Consider the following 15660-nt stretch of genomic DNA (forward strand, 5'->3'; position numbering starts at 1 on the left):
TGTCCCAGGCCAGCCCAGGTTAGAAAGTCGAGGCTTTACTGTCACCCCGAACGATCTATCGCAAGGGAAGCCAGGCGGCACACAGTACCTTAAGTGTGAAAGAAGCTCCAGCGGGGGCAGTTGTTCCTGGCAGCGGGTGCAAGTCGGTGTTTCGTCCAGAGGAAGAGGAGGTCTCGCCGTGGAGAAAAGATGAAGGTCGCACTGCCAGGGAAGAAACCAGCCGCGGAGTTCTTTGGTTAAAATGTACTACCCTTCTCTTCGCGGTAGTGGTAAGCCGTGGTATTCCGGTTGCCGGGGTGCTTGGCACGGGCAAGGCGGCCACGAGATGCTCCAGGAAGGTGAAAAGAAGGCAAAACTGGTTATCCCCACCAGTCAAAGGAAGAAGACTCTCCGGACTGGAGATCTCCTCTGTCGTCGGGAAAAGTGGTGAGACGGTTCAGCAGGGTTCCACCGGTGGTGTCGTCGTTGCAGGTCAGCTCAGCTTCTCCCTCCTCGGATTCTTAGGTCCTGTGGCGACTTCTGAAGTTCCAGTCCCCAAAGCCCTGCTTTAATGCAGCAAATCCCCATTCATTCAGCTTAGCTGTCAATCAAACATGCTAAGTGGTGAGCCGGCCGGCTCACCACTTGGGCCAATCACACAAGAGTGCGAGTTGAGTTGCCAAGGCAACTCAGTCCAGGGTGCCTAAACCCCCTCCCACACCCCAGAATTCTCCCTAACACTCGCCCCCCCACCCCAGACTAAGGGTCAGGAGGATTTAATCCACTCCTGGATGAATCTCATACCTCTAGTCGGTTACAAACACCCTAGAGAGACCATCAGCATTTTGGTGGTGACACCCTAACTTATGTTCAGTGGTAGAGTCAAAGGTTTTCCTTTGTAAGCTATATGACCTACAAACCCTTTGAGGAACATCAGTCTTTTTAAAGTTATAGGGGATCTGGTGGACCAGTCCCTCAGAGGTTGGTACAACTTCTGAACCTGTGATAGGCTTTTTCAAGGGGTCCTTATAAAGGACTCCCTTAGATCTAGAGGGGCCTCCAGGGGTCCTCACCACCTCTCTGTTGGGAGAAGGTTGGGTTTTAGGCCTCTTGGTTGGAGGGGATGGAGATAAGCAAGGTGCATGCTTCTCCTTCCTCTTAGATCTACCTTTACCTACTTTAGGAGTTTCCCCCTTAAGACTAGGAATTGGGTTGGAGTCTTCTGTGCAAGGTCCAACAGTCTGAAGGTTTTTGGCCTTAGACTTTTCCTTTCTGGTTTTCCACCAGCACTGAGAATTACCAGTTCTCTTAGGCCTAGTTAGGGTTCCAGTAGGTCTATCCACCTCTTCCTCAGAAGCAGGGGGAGTCACAGACTCTAAAACTGGGGGAACAATGATGGAGCTTGGTTGGGGCTCCCATTTCCCTAACATGTTAGCCTGAAATGTGCCTGGGTCAGAGGTCAACTTACCAACACCAGGGCTTGGAGTGGGGTTCTCAGTAGAGGTTCCCACAGGCTTAGAGTGGTCCCATAAGGTGGCCTCTCTAGCCAATTTGGTTTGGTTCTGGGTCTCCATACTGGGAGGCCTGGGGGTATTGGATACTACTCCTAGAGTTCTTAGATCATTCCCCAACAGGACTCTCCCTGGCACCTCAGTCTGAACACTGACAGGAATCAACACTGTCATGTCATTACACTGAATGAGGGCTGGTAGAATTGGAACCATTTGGACAGGGCCTCCAGACATCTTAGAGGGACCTTTGGGTGCCTAAGCAACATCCTCAGGCCTGAAAAAGCTTTCATCCACTACTGTTCTGCTGGCCCCAGAGTCTCCCCTGGCAGGAGTATCCTGGCCATTGACAAGAACACTGTCCATATAATAAACTTTAGAGTTTTCTGGTATGGAGTTGTACACACTCCTATTCTGATCACTAACCAGAACCATGGACTCTACTGTTACACTTGCTTGGAAACCTAAAGGTTCTTCAGCAAAGACTTCAAAGTAAGCACTAGGCATTTGGACTTCCTCCTCAGGAGTGAAGGCTTAGGAGACTGTGCTGATCCCTGCAGGTTTACCCTTACATCTGGGATCTCCTTTGATGTGGTCAGTTGCCCCACAGAGATAGCATGTTCCAAATGCTCTCTGGAAGGGTGGCTTGGCCTGACCTCCTTCTGGTTTGTGACCAGAAGGTACACTAGCCTGTTGTGGTTTACCCTGGGGCTTACCCTGGTTATTTTGTTGTTTGGGGCCCTCTTTGGTGGCTGTTTTCCCTCATCCTTTTTCTGAGTGACCCCTGAATCCTTGTGAGTAGCCCTGTTGGCAACCCACAAGTCAGCAGCCTTAGCTAGTTTTCTAGGATCTAATTCCTTTGAATCAGCCAAGTGCTGTCTGAGCTCAGGAGAGCAGGCATCATAAATTGACTCCAACATTACAAGATTTCTCATTCCCTCATAAGTGTTCACCTTGTAACCCTTAATCCATCCCTCTAAGTTTTTCAAACACTCACTCACCCAGGTAGCCCAAGGGGTACCATCATTCTTTTTGAGGGTCCTAAACCTCTTAAGGTACTGGGAAGGGGTCTTCCCAAATCTAGCTATCAAAGCTAGCTTCACACATTCATAATCCTTCCTATCCTCCTCCCCCAACTCCATTACCACATCAGGTGCAACAGGGGGGAGCCTAGAGAACAACCAGGAAAGTAACTCATTTCCTGTAATGTTCTGGAGCCCATGATTATACTCAAACAAACTCAACCAATCCAACACATCCAATTTAGGCTCATACATACCCACCAACTCCTTAGGCATCCGGGGTCTTTTGGGACTTGAACTCCTAGAGGATTCGGAGAGAGAAGCACTTTCCACAGACATTTTTTTCATTTCTAGCTCATGGTTGAGCTCCATTTCTCTGAGCCTTAGTTCTTGGTGCCGTTGTTCTGTTTGAGCATTTATTCTTTTGAATTCTAATTCAAGCTTCATTTTTTCTAGTTCCATATATTGAGGATTAAGTGTGGGACCTGGTAAAGGTCCAGTAGGTACAGCTGGCAGGGCAGGTAGCGGGCCAGGGGAGACAACTCTAACATCTTCCACCTCTTCTTCTGCTTCTGACTCAAAGTTATCAATACTAACATTCATATCAATATCATTGCTGTTATCTACAGTTGCTGGAGTGGTAGGTTCCTCTGAACCACCATCCAGACTTTGGTTTGCTAACAACCTTTCTATTAGCTCCATTTTCTTGCCCTTAGTCAGGAGATTCTTATGCTTACAGAGAACTCTTAAACAATCAGCAGTTTTTGTAGCAAGGGACTCTTGACTATAACTTTCCATAGTTGACATGTTTTAGAAAATACTTTTTTTAGTGCTAAGCTTTGTAGTTAGTTGCACTAAAGTATCTATAAGCACACTAAAATGTATACTCAATACAAATCCCACCGCTGTACACCAGTGTTAGTCAGAAACCTGTGGAGTTCCACTGCAAAAGATTTAAGACTACAGGTGTTTGGCAGTAAACCCACTTGGTAGCAGTCTGTACCACACAGATTCACTTGGTAGCTGTGGCTGAGCAGTCAGACCTCCCTCAAGAAGAGTTAGGCAGTATATAGAGTATACACAATAGGTACAGAGATACAGTAGCACAAGCAAACACTGACCAGAGCTTTGGTGTAAAAGTATATAATTATTTATTTAAAGACACACTTGTAGATTACACTAGTACAAAAGAGGTAAGTACATTCAGCACACAGTCACTATTATATATATACAACCCCAAGGCAACTCAGTCCAGGGTGCCTAAACCCCCTCCCACAGCTCCTGTGGTACCCAGACAGAGTGGCACCACTTTTGGAGGCTTCTGTGGAGAAGCCCGCCAAAAAGTGGAACAAAGGGCTCAACTTGGGTTGGAGTCACAGAAGAGAACACAAACGCCATTTTAGAATCGAGTTCTGGCAAAAAATACCAACCACTGAATTACTATTAAATAAATAAACCGGCGGTATGTTCGAGGCTATAAGAATTAAATAATTAAAGATGGTAGCCTTGAACAATGGGAAAATCCCATAGAGATATATTCGCGGTCGAATATAAAAAGTAGTATCCACTGCCACCAGCCAAAACTCGATCAGGGGGGATGGAGACGTGCCCCCTCGAACAACAGACCCCGGGGCAATCGAATTGCTCCGACCAGTACGTCCACAATATGATGGTTTGTACTGGTTTCTGTTAATAATTTTGGACTAGTAAAGCCAATGGTGACTTTACATGCCCTGGGAGACAGTAGTCAGTCCCAGGGTATGGAGTCTATGTTGGGGGGTCGCTACCACACCCCTGGGTTACGGCACGGAGGGTGCTGTGTAACCTACATCAAAAACACATGAGACCCTATGGAGTAAAAGACCCCATAGCCCATAAAACACATGGAAAGATACAGGATCACCTCAAATCATGTCTAAGAGTGGGGGTAAAAGAGTCTCGCTCTTAGCAGGAGAAAAAAATAAACCCCAAAAATCCAGCAAAGCTGCTGGGAGACTCACGAAGTTTGGGAAATTAGCCTCTACAGAGAATTCTCCCTAACAGTAATCATACCACTTACCGGTGGCCCCTAGTTCATCCACACCGTTTTTATGCACTAAGGATCCCTTGTGGTCCTTGCCTTGACTTGGGTGACTCTTGCTTCCTATAGTCTGAAAGTTGGGGACAGCTTTGTTGTCCGTAGCAGACCCGCCTCTGACTCTTGGAACCGAATTCCTCATTTTCCAGTGTCCTCTTCTAACTTTTCCTTCTCATTGAAGTTTGTCCCTTGTGAGCTTTATGCATCGACAAGCACTCTTCATAGGGCTGGACTTCTTAAATTAGGAATATCCATTTCTGGAGTTGGCCATTGTGGTAAAGTTTGCCTGCTTTCCCTCCTTACAGGTTTTGCCCAGACTCTGCACTTTACTGCATTGACCGAAAAGTGACTGTATATATATTTAACCTAGTATGTGTTTAAGTAGTAGAAGAACTGTGTTCTACATTACTCACCTGTGTTTGTTATGGGCCTAATACATTGTATATTTTTGATATACTACTGTCTAAGGGAAATTCTTGTCGTCCTACTGTGTGTGCTCATCCAAGACCTCATATCACCCCCACTACTGCTGAGACTTAGCCTTGACTGCTGTCCAAGCTACCATGAATTGCCCTGGCTAACTTTGCAGAAGTGTTCCCTGTTTGACTAAACAAGGCTGGGCTCCTGAACATCTGTTCACCAGAGCAGAGTTCAGAAATCTATTCCAACAAATTGGTGTACAGCGCTGTGATAAGAACAAGAACTGAAGTACCTGGGTGTTGCACACTGGTGTGGCATTGGATTACATTTACACAGTAACACAGTGGGGGTCATTACGAGGTTGGAGGCAAGGGAAAAACGATGCCGGTAAAGGATTACCAGCATCGCTTACCGCTCTGGGCTATAATGACCCGCCAACCCGCTATTAGCGGCACCGTAAATAACGGTGCATCTATTAGCGGCATGGGCGCGGGCACGCAACCCTTCATGCCGGCAATACCGGTATGGCGTAAACAGGAGGACATCACAAGTCAGGCGGACATGCAAACAACGGCCTACTGAAGCCCGAAAAGTACCTTACCAGCATGGAGTAAATACCGGCATCGCGGACCACCCGTAAACGGCCATGTGCAGTGTTCCCAACTGCCACAGGTGCACACAATCAGCACAGGTGGAGGCAATATAGACTGGGCCAGCACAAAAGGAGCACACCCCACCCCTTCCCACACCCAGTCACACACCAAAATGATTCCAATACTACTAGCAATGCTGGGGCTGGAGGACATGATTGCAGTGGAATTCCAGCAACAACAACAACAACAACAACAACAGGCAGCACAGAGGATACGCAGGAGGATAAGGAGGGTGAGGCAGGTCCAGCATGCCCCACCCGTGCAATCCCTCGCATCAGAGCCAGTCCATTCAACCTAACCCCTGAGCAGATCCACACCCTGTACCGTCTGGACCGGGACACCGTCACCACCATTATGGATATGATACATGACGACATTGTCAGCCTGATTGAAATACGCACCGCCATCCCACCTCTACTGAAGGTAGTGTCTGTGCTCCACTTCCTGGCCACAGGCACCTACCAGCACACAGTGGGGCACATGCATGGCATATCACAACCATTATTCTCACGTACGCTGAATCAAGTGCTTGATGCCCTCCTGAAGCACACAGGTGACACATTTTCCAACCACGGACAGCCCAGGAGATCTCCAACACCAAAGTTGGTTTCCATTCACTGGCCGGCATCCCTGGTTGCATTGGCACCATCGACTGCACCCATGTTGAATTGGTGGTCCTACATGCCATGGAGGTAGTGTACCGCAACCGTAAATTATACCACTCCATCAACATGCAAATGGTATGTGACTCAAACAAGATCATCACACATTGTTGTCCTCGATTCCCCGGATCAACCCATGATTCAATGGTCATGCGGAACTCCACGATACCACGCTACATGGAGCAACATGCAGGGCAGAGATCCTGGCTTCTTGGTGAGTTGCATGTCAGGCTCATGGAAATGCAATGTGGGTAGGTGATTGGGGGGAGAGATGCATACTTCACCTGGCTGAGATGGGGGGGAGAGATGCATACTTCACCTGGCTGAGATGGGGGGGAGAGATGCATACTTCACCTGGCTGAGATGGGGGGTGAAGAGATGCATACTTCACCTGGCTGAGATGGGGGGGGCGAGATGCATACTTCACCTGGCTGAGAGTACCTGAGAGGATGTACCATGCTCATACCCCAAAGCAGGCCAGACTTGACCCGACACCTGACCACAAAATACAAGACGTAAGCTGCACTACCACGAAAACGATGCAGTGCAACAACCATTACATAGCCATCAACATGTACACTGCACATAATCAGACAGTAGACCCCACAGCACAATGCAGCAACAAGCAATGAGGATGGCCAATGCACAGCGCCAAATACCATCATCTAAAAGTACAGGTCTCCATTACTGCGTACAAAGGAGCCACATGAGGGCAAGATACAAGAACGCACCCCTACACCAACACAGAGGTCCACCAAAACAGCATGGGCCTCATTACACGTTGTGCGTTAAGGGATTAACGTTACCGGTAATGGAATACCGGTATGGTTAAATCCCAACCCCAATTACGACCCGGCTCACCGCTATTAGCGGCACCGCTAAGTACGGTGCCACTAATAGCGGCTTGTCCGCGGGAGCGCGACCCTACATCCCGTAAATAGCGGCATGTCGCTAATAGCACACCATCACAAGCCATGCGGGCATGCAAATAGCGGCATGGTAAAGCCCCAAAAACCCCTTGCCGGCAAGGCGCTAATACCGGCATCGCGAACCACCCGTTAAGAGAACTGAGAGTGTTCCCACCTGCCACAGGTGGACACAATCAGCACAGGTGGAGGCAATGGAGACTGTGGCAGCACAAAAGGAGCACACCACAGCCCTTCACACACCCCTTCCCACACCAAGATGGTTCCAATATTAGCAGCATTACAAGGGCTGGAGGATATGATTGCAGTGCAGCAGCAACAACAACAGGCAGCACAGAGGAGACGCAGGAGGAGGGGGAGGAGGAGGAGGGCAAGACAGGCGCAGCAAGCACCACCAGGGCACCTAGTAATACCACAGAGGCAGCCACCAATCCCCAGGATCCGAGCCAGTCCATTTAACCTAAACCCTGAGCAGATACACCGTCTGGACTGGGATACCATCACCAGCATCGTGGACATGATACATGCCGACATTGTGAGCCTTATAGACATCAGAACTGCCGTCCCCCCTCTACTGAAGGTGGTGACCATGCTCCACTTCCTGGCCACAGGCACCTACCAGCATACAGTGGGGCAGATGCATGGCATCTCACAACCAGTATTCTCACGCACGCTGAACCAGGTACTCGATGCCCTCCTGAAGCATGCACGTGAACACATATTCCTGCCACGGACTGCCCAGGAGATCACAAACACCAAAGTTGGCTTCTATTCACTGGCAGGCATCCCAAGTTGCATCGGGGCCATCGACTGTACACATGTGGAATTGGTGGTCCCACATCACAATGAAGTAGTCTACCGAAACAGAAAGCAATTCCACTCTATCAATGTCCAAATGGTATGTGACGCAAACAAGATAATCACACATTGTTGTGCCCGATTTCCCGGATCAACCCATGATTCAATGGTCCTGCGGAACTACACCATACCATGCTACATGGAGCGACAAGCCGGACAACGTTCGTGGCTACTTGGTGAGTAGCAGGGCAAGCACATGGCAGTGTGATTTGGGGAGGAGAGATACATACTCCAACTGGGTGTGATTGGGGGGAGAGAGATACATACTCCAACTGGGTGTGATTGGGGGGGGAGAGATACATACTCCAACTGGGTGTGATTGGGGGGGAGAGATACATACTCCAACTGGGTGTGATTGGGGGGGGAGAGATACTTACTCCAACTGGGTGTAGACAGCCGTCCGTAGGACAAATGGACATACAGATGTACGCCAATGTCCATCAGGGAAGGCCACAATGTTCTTGAGAAGAACCCACATGCAATTTGAAGATGCACAACATTGAGAACAATCCAGGTTTCCAAATATCCACATCCACCTTGCACCTCATGCCACACCACATAATACACAAATCTGCAACATGGCGCCAAGATAGTTATACAGAATTAGCGCAGCACAACATCAATAAAGCAATGTGCACTTGAATGCATGCAAAGGGATCACCCCTAGCCATAGCATTGAACCACGCACCTATAGCACCACTGAAGTGATGCTTCACAGTATGGCAACATCGATGTCGGAATGCCAGTACACTAGCAGTGTGGTACCAATTTTGCCTGGGCCCAGGGACACCTAAGACCTGGCCTCACCCAGGACATGTCAATTACTGTCGGAGGCATGAGTGGGGCATGTCCACTTGCAGGGTCGAGCTCACCTTTGCACATTGCAGTCACACAGATCGTCTGCATGCATGCTGGTAATCGTGGATTTCAATCACAATGCAAAGTCGATTTGTGTGATATGTACAGGCCTCTCTTGAGGTGAACAGTAACAGGTCCCCATTCTTCCCCCCATACAGGTGATGCCGGCTATCCCCTGAAGAGGTGACTCCTTACCCCTGTACGGAACCCACAGAACAGGCACGAAGAGGACTACAATCGTGCACATACCCGTACCCGCGTCGTGATTGAGCAGACTTTTGGCCTTTTGAAGACACGGTTTAGGTGCATTAGCAGGTCTGGTGGCGCTCTCCTGTATGGCCATGAGAAGGTGGCCAAGATCACCATGGCATGTGTCATGCTACACAATATGTGTGTCAGACGGAATGTGCCACTGCCCCCTGACATTGAAATACAAGCACCTGATGAGGATGATGATGGTGATGAGGACGGAGGTGACGGGGATGCAGGTCATGTAAGAGGCGATGGCCAGGAGGGACGTGATGTGAGACAGCATCTGATCAACCAAAGATTCTGAGTAACATGGTTTCACTCTGTCGGATGGATATGGGTAGCAATGCACTGGTGTCTGTGTTGAAGCGCACAATGGACCCTGTCACCAATAAAGTACACATACACAATGAAGAAGTCCAAGGCTGTGTTTTGATTAATAACCAGTGTATTAAGGAATATTAAGATGTAAAAGTGCATGTCCCCAACTATCCCACCACCCTTCCCCCCTCCCCCCACAACAGTCCCGAAACACCCTTTCCCCCACAACAGTCCCGAAACACCCTTACCCCCTCCCCCGACAACAACCCCTTATGTTTCTGGCACAATGTTGTTGTCCTGCTGCACACGTGGAAGGTTGACCCTGCAGTCCCTATTCCCCATTGCCACCACCAGCATTAGGAGGCTTGGATGACGTGCGCCTCGTGGTGCGTGTGGAGCGGCGGAGGGGGCTTGTCTGCCTCGAACTAGCGGATGATGATGTGGCTGTCTGTCCCTGTGGTGGTGGTGGGAACTGGCGGTCCATCGCATCCGCTATACGCGTGAGGACCTGCCTGAGTTTGCCAATCTCCACACACAGCCTGTTGGTACAGGCTTCAATCGGCTCCCTTGAGTGCCTGGCAGTCTCTGTTATCTCCCCCCCTGAGACGGGCAGCCTCTTCCACATGCTGCCCAACCAGCACAGTTATGTCCTCTTGGCGCTGCCTGATGCTGGCCAGGTCAAGGGCACTGTGGTGTGCTTGTGGTGTGGCTGCTGAGCCTTCCTCTGCAACCAGGACATCTGGTGAAGCCACCGGTAGGCTACTGCACCCTCCCGTGTTGTCCTCGCCAGACTGGCCATGGACACTGGACCATGGTGTTTGCTGTGGAGTTGCCTCTGGGGTTCCTGGGGGGGTTGGGGTGTGCATTTCCATGGAGAACTTCATCGGGTCCTCCACATCTGAGAGCGGCGCTGTGTTTGCCGCCTCACCTGTGGAACTTATGGCAGCGGAGGGTGGGCCCTCCGTGGCTGGAATCTGTGATGGGGGGTTCACATCTGAAGGTGTGGCAGTTGTTGCTGGTGTGGACTGCGATATGGTAGCAGTGGCGCTCCGACGATGTTTGGCACTCTGCATGGGAACACTTCTCCCTTTGCCCCTTGATGTAGTGGGGGTGTCCCCTGTGTCCTGTGGCCTTGTTTTTTTCTTGGCAGAGGGTGCCTGAGTCGCAATGCCAGGTTCTTCACTGTCTGTATGTGAGCCTGTGGGGGACAAAAAGGGGGATGGCATTGGTGACGGTTCAATGTACTTCATGCAGAATACGTTAATCATGCTGTTGTGTGCATTGGGACTTCAATGGTAGGGATGCAGGTGATGGGGCTGTTGAGTGGGACACCCATGCATGGTTCTGTGTGGCACTTGTCTGTGGTGATGCGTGCATGTGTGTGTGTTTGGGTTTGACACTGACATGGCCAGGGTTGTATGCATGTATGGATGTTGGCGCATCCATGAGGTGAATCTGGGCTCACATTTGGGGGGGACCTCAACATTCACAGTGCATAGTTTCATGTGTACACTCACCTTCATCTGATGTAGTGGCCACACCATGCGCCATGCTCCCGACTCCCTCAATTGATTCAACACCAATCGTGTTGGCGCAGGTCTCCTCCCACTCCTTCAATTTTATTGGTGAATCGGCTCCACCTCCTGTGGCCATGGCCATGTTGCGGTTCGCAGACAGGATGCTGCGGACTCGGAGGCGGAGATCGTCCCACCGCTTTCTGCACTCCCGGACAGTGCGGGTGGTGGTGCCCACCGCACTCACTTTCAGGGCAACCTCTGCCCAGATAGCCTTCTTCCGGATCAGGGTCTCCCGCCGCATGTCGTTTGAAAATACCACGTTGGCATTCGCTGCAAGGGTCTCAGTGAGCATTGTTAGCTCCTCGTTGGTGAACTTCTCCTTGCGCAGATGGTCGTTTTTGTTTATAGCCTTAGGCATGGCGAGGGAGTCCTTGTGGCTGTGGAATGGCACAGTTCTCGAAACAGGTCCAGGGGGCACAGGATGGCAATGGATTGTGTTTTTAAAGATGGCTGCCGTGCTCTTTCCCGTTCCTGTTCGATGACGCTATTTCCGGTTACGCTATTTAACGGTGACCGCTAATTGCGGTGACCGCTATTAGCGGTGACCGCTGTTTGCATGTTGCGGGAGGTCGGAAGTGCTATCAGCGCTTTCATCGGTGCCGCTAAGGGTCTTTCTGCGGTCTTTAGCGGCATGGTGGTAGGGTCATTACCGGCATGGCGCTATGCTCGTGTCCGCATACTCGTAATGGTACGCTATTAGCGGTCTCATGCCAAGGCGGACACGTTAATAGCGCCATGCCGGTAAATGTCGATTTTTAGCGCACAACGTGTAATGAGGTCCCATGTCACCATTTGTCGTGCAAAGTGAGATCATCATGACGCTGCCATCAAAGTTGACAGGATGGTAGCATACATATCACTGCACATCACCCAGATCATGGGAACAACCATCGTGGACTACCACAGTGCATGAGCAACCACAAGGAATTGGCCCCCCCGCGTCCAATTGACGATGGCATGCACAACTGCCTATAAGTGGAATACACACATAGCAGTCACTTCATGTGTCTCTATTCATGCATGGATCTGTGGGTGCATACAGGAAATGAATTCTTGCTATAGTGTCATTGATACAGGTCCCATGTGATGTGAGGACTTACACATAATCATTGTTGCCCATATGCAGGTGATGCAGGCTATCCCTTGAAGAGGTGGCTCCTTACCCCAGTCCGGAACCCGCAGAACAGGCACAAGGAGGACTACAATCGTGCGCATACACGTACCCGTGTGGTGATTGAGCAGACCTTTGGCCTCTTGAAGGCACGGTTTCGCTGCCTCAGCAGGTCTGGTGGTGCACTCCTGTACGGCCATGAGAAGGTGGGCAAGATCGTCATGGCATGTGTCATGCTACACAATATGTGCATCAGACGGAATGTGCCCCTGCCCCCTGACGCTGAACTGCAACCAGCTGACGATGAGGATGAGGAGAGTGGAGATAGGGCTGCACTTCAGGGAGGCAGCGATGCACAGGAGGGACGGGGAGTGTGACATGGAGGTGGAACTCAGGGCACTGGGTGTGTCAGGGACATGGACACTGTAGACTGTTCACCAATAAAGCACACGTACACAATAAGCAATGTCCTCAAATGTGAAGTCAGATTGCATAACAAGTGTATTCAGAATATGTAACTAACAAGTGCACAAGCCCTCCACCCAACACACCCACTCCCCCCTCCCGCTCCCCCTTAACTTCCCCACACACCCTCTCCCTCCTCCCCCTCCCCCTCAACTTCCCCACACACCCTCTCCCACCTCAACCTCTCCCCTCAACTCCCCCACACATGGTGTGCACTGGCGTGCACCATACGTCCACATGAGACCAGTATGCCTGGCTGAACCTACAGCCCTCCCCCTCTTCCAGCACCAGGTGCACCCCTGTCCGACCTGCGCAGGTTCCGGCCAGACCTACGCACGGGGCTGGACTTAGTGGAGCTCGCATTGGAAGATGTCCCAGGTTGTTCCAACACCTGTGCCTGACGCATGGCCTCCATTGCTGCCACCATTTGTGTGAGGACCTGCCTCACAGCTGCCAGTTCACTGCAAATATCCTTTGAGGTGGTCTCAATTGCTGATTTGAGGGATGAAGCACATTCCCTTATGTCATCCCTAGCCCGGCCACATCCCGTGATGTGTTGTGTCAACAGCCCTGTCAGCTCCTCCTGCCGCTTCTGAATTGCCCTGATCCCCTCTTAGCTGGTCGGGACAGTGGTGGATGTGTGAGGGGTTACCGACATGGTTTGTTCCTAATGCACACTTGGCGTGGGGGTGAAACTGCCGGGCCATGAATCCCCAGGAGACAGCCCATGGATGCTGGTGTTCTGCAAGCTGCATGGGGAGAGTTGTGGTGAATGCAGGGGGCCTGTGGCGGTAGTTGCGCCATGCGGCAGAACATCTACCTCGTCGTCCGACACAGCTGCTGTGGCAGCTGACTCCCCCACTGTGCTGCTGGCAGCCGATGCAGTGCCTTCTGCCACTGGCTCCTGTGTGTTGGTGGCTGGTGTGGGTGCTGTGGTGGGGGCCGTAGTGCACATTGGTGCTGTGGGCTCTGGGGTTTTCTTGCCCTTCTGCGGTAGTGCAGGTTGGCCTCTTCCCCTTGATGTTGAGGGACGGTGTTCTCCCTCCATGCCCGTGGCCTTCTTTTGTGGTGTTGCAGCATCCTCCCTAGGAGGGAGAGGGTTAGTGATGGCTCTACATGCATCAGGCATGCATTGGGGTGGCTGCATTCATATGGAATTGCAGTTGATTGCCATTGGGGTAGTGACATACGGGTTGCTTGGCTTTTGGGTGGGTGATGCAGGGAAGCGTCTGGGGTGAAACATATATGGGGTGCATCATACATGTGGACAGGATGATGCTGTGCACTGCCTGTATGCAGTCTTGTATATATGTGTCTGGTGGACCCTGCTCTACATCATTGCACTGTCAGTTCAGGTGGACATCATTGTGTTGTTATTTGCATTGTTTCATTTGGGACACCTACCTGCATCAGCCGATGACGGGGCTCCTCGCTCCATGACCCCCACTCCCTCAATTGCCTCCATCCCTATTGTGCTTGCGCAGATCTCCTCCAAGGGTTGCATCTTGATGGGGGAGTCCGCACCTCCGCCTGTTGCCATCCCCAGCTTGAGGTTGGCCGAGAGGATGCTCTGCACGCATAAGCGCAGATCGTCCCAGCGCTTCCAGACATCTTTAGGAGTGCGGGGTGTGGTGCCAACGGCACTTACTTTCTGCGCAACGTCCACCCATATCTTCTTCTTCCGCTGCACTGCAGGTCAGGACATGTCAGAGGAGAAGACGACATCCGCATAGTCTTGCAGCGTCTCGGCCACCATGGTCATCTCCTCTTGTGAGAAGCGCTCCTTGCGCAAGTGCTCTCCTGTTTTTTTGAGTGCCTTGGGCATTTTGATGTGCTGCAGGCAGAGGTAGAGGTGTGATGGAGGTGTGGTGGTCAGATGGGTCCTGGTTACAGAGGATGGCAATGGATTGTGTTTTTGAAGATGGCCGCCGTGCTCTTTCCCGTTCCTGTGCGATGACGCTACTTTCGGTTCCGCTTATTAGCGGTGACCGCTAATAACGGTGACCACTAATAGCGGTGGCCGTTAATGCCGGTGACCGCTAATAGCGGTGGCCGCTAATGCCGATGGCTTGGATGGCGATGGAGCTATTTGCGCTTCATGCTATGCCGGTAAGGGAGTTTTTTTACCCTTTTACAGCAAGTCGGTGGGGTAATTACCGGCATGGCGCAAAGCTTGTGCCCGCAAAGTCGTAATAGGCCGCTTTTAGCGGCCTATTACCAGCACGGACAAGGTAGTTGCTCCATGCAGGTAATGACCGGTACTTACCGCCCACCTCGTAATGAGGCCCGTGACTTTTGTTAGCCAGTAGTTGTAAATCACTTAACTTATAAAATGGAATCTAATACCACTCCCCAAGCCCAATAAACCAGGCAAAGATTGCGGATCATTTAGACCGTTGTCGATGCTTAATCAAGATCGTAAAATGCTCACAGCGGTACTGGCAAATAGGATGAAACTAATTATTGACAAACTAATACACCCTGACCAGACCGGGTACGTCCCACATAGAAACATAACTAACAACCTAAGGCGACTACATCGAGTGATAGAACACACAAAAGGGGAAACATCGGAAATTGCAATTGTATCGCTAGATGCAATTAAATCATTTGACTCAGTTAAATGGCCATGGCTGACGGCAGCCCTATCCAGTTATGGGATAGGACTCGGGTACCCTAAATGGGTTAGATTGTTGTACAGCGCGCAATTGGCCAGGGTTAAAACGGGAGCGATAATATCGAAAGGTGGCAACTTAGCAGAGGTACTAGACAGGGATGCCCGTGGTCCCCCATGTTGTGTATACTAGTGCTGAAGCCTTTGGCAATATACTTAAGGCAACAATATGACATGATAGGGATAAACATAGGGGGAGAACCGCACCTGATCTCCTTGTATGCGGACGATATGCTGCTGTATTTACAATACCCAGAAGAAAATCTCCAATGTGTTCTGGAAGTGATGGAACGATTCGCG

Source organism: Ambystoma mexicanum, chromosome 7p, assembly GCF_040938575.1.
Source record: "Ambystoma mexicanum isolate Mex_15411 chromosome 7p, UKY_AmexF1_1, whole genome shotgun sequence".
NCBI classification, from domain to species: domain Eukaryota; kingdom Metazoa; phylum Chordata; class Amphibia; order Caudata; family Ambystomatidae; genus Ambystoma; species Ambystoma mexicanum.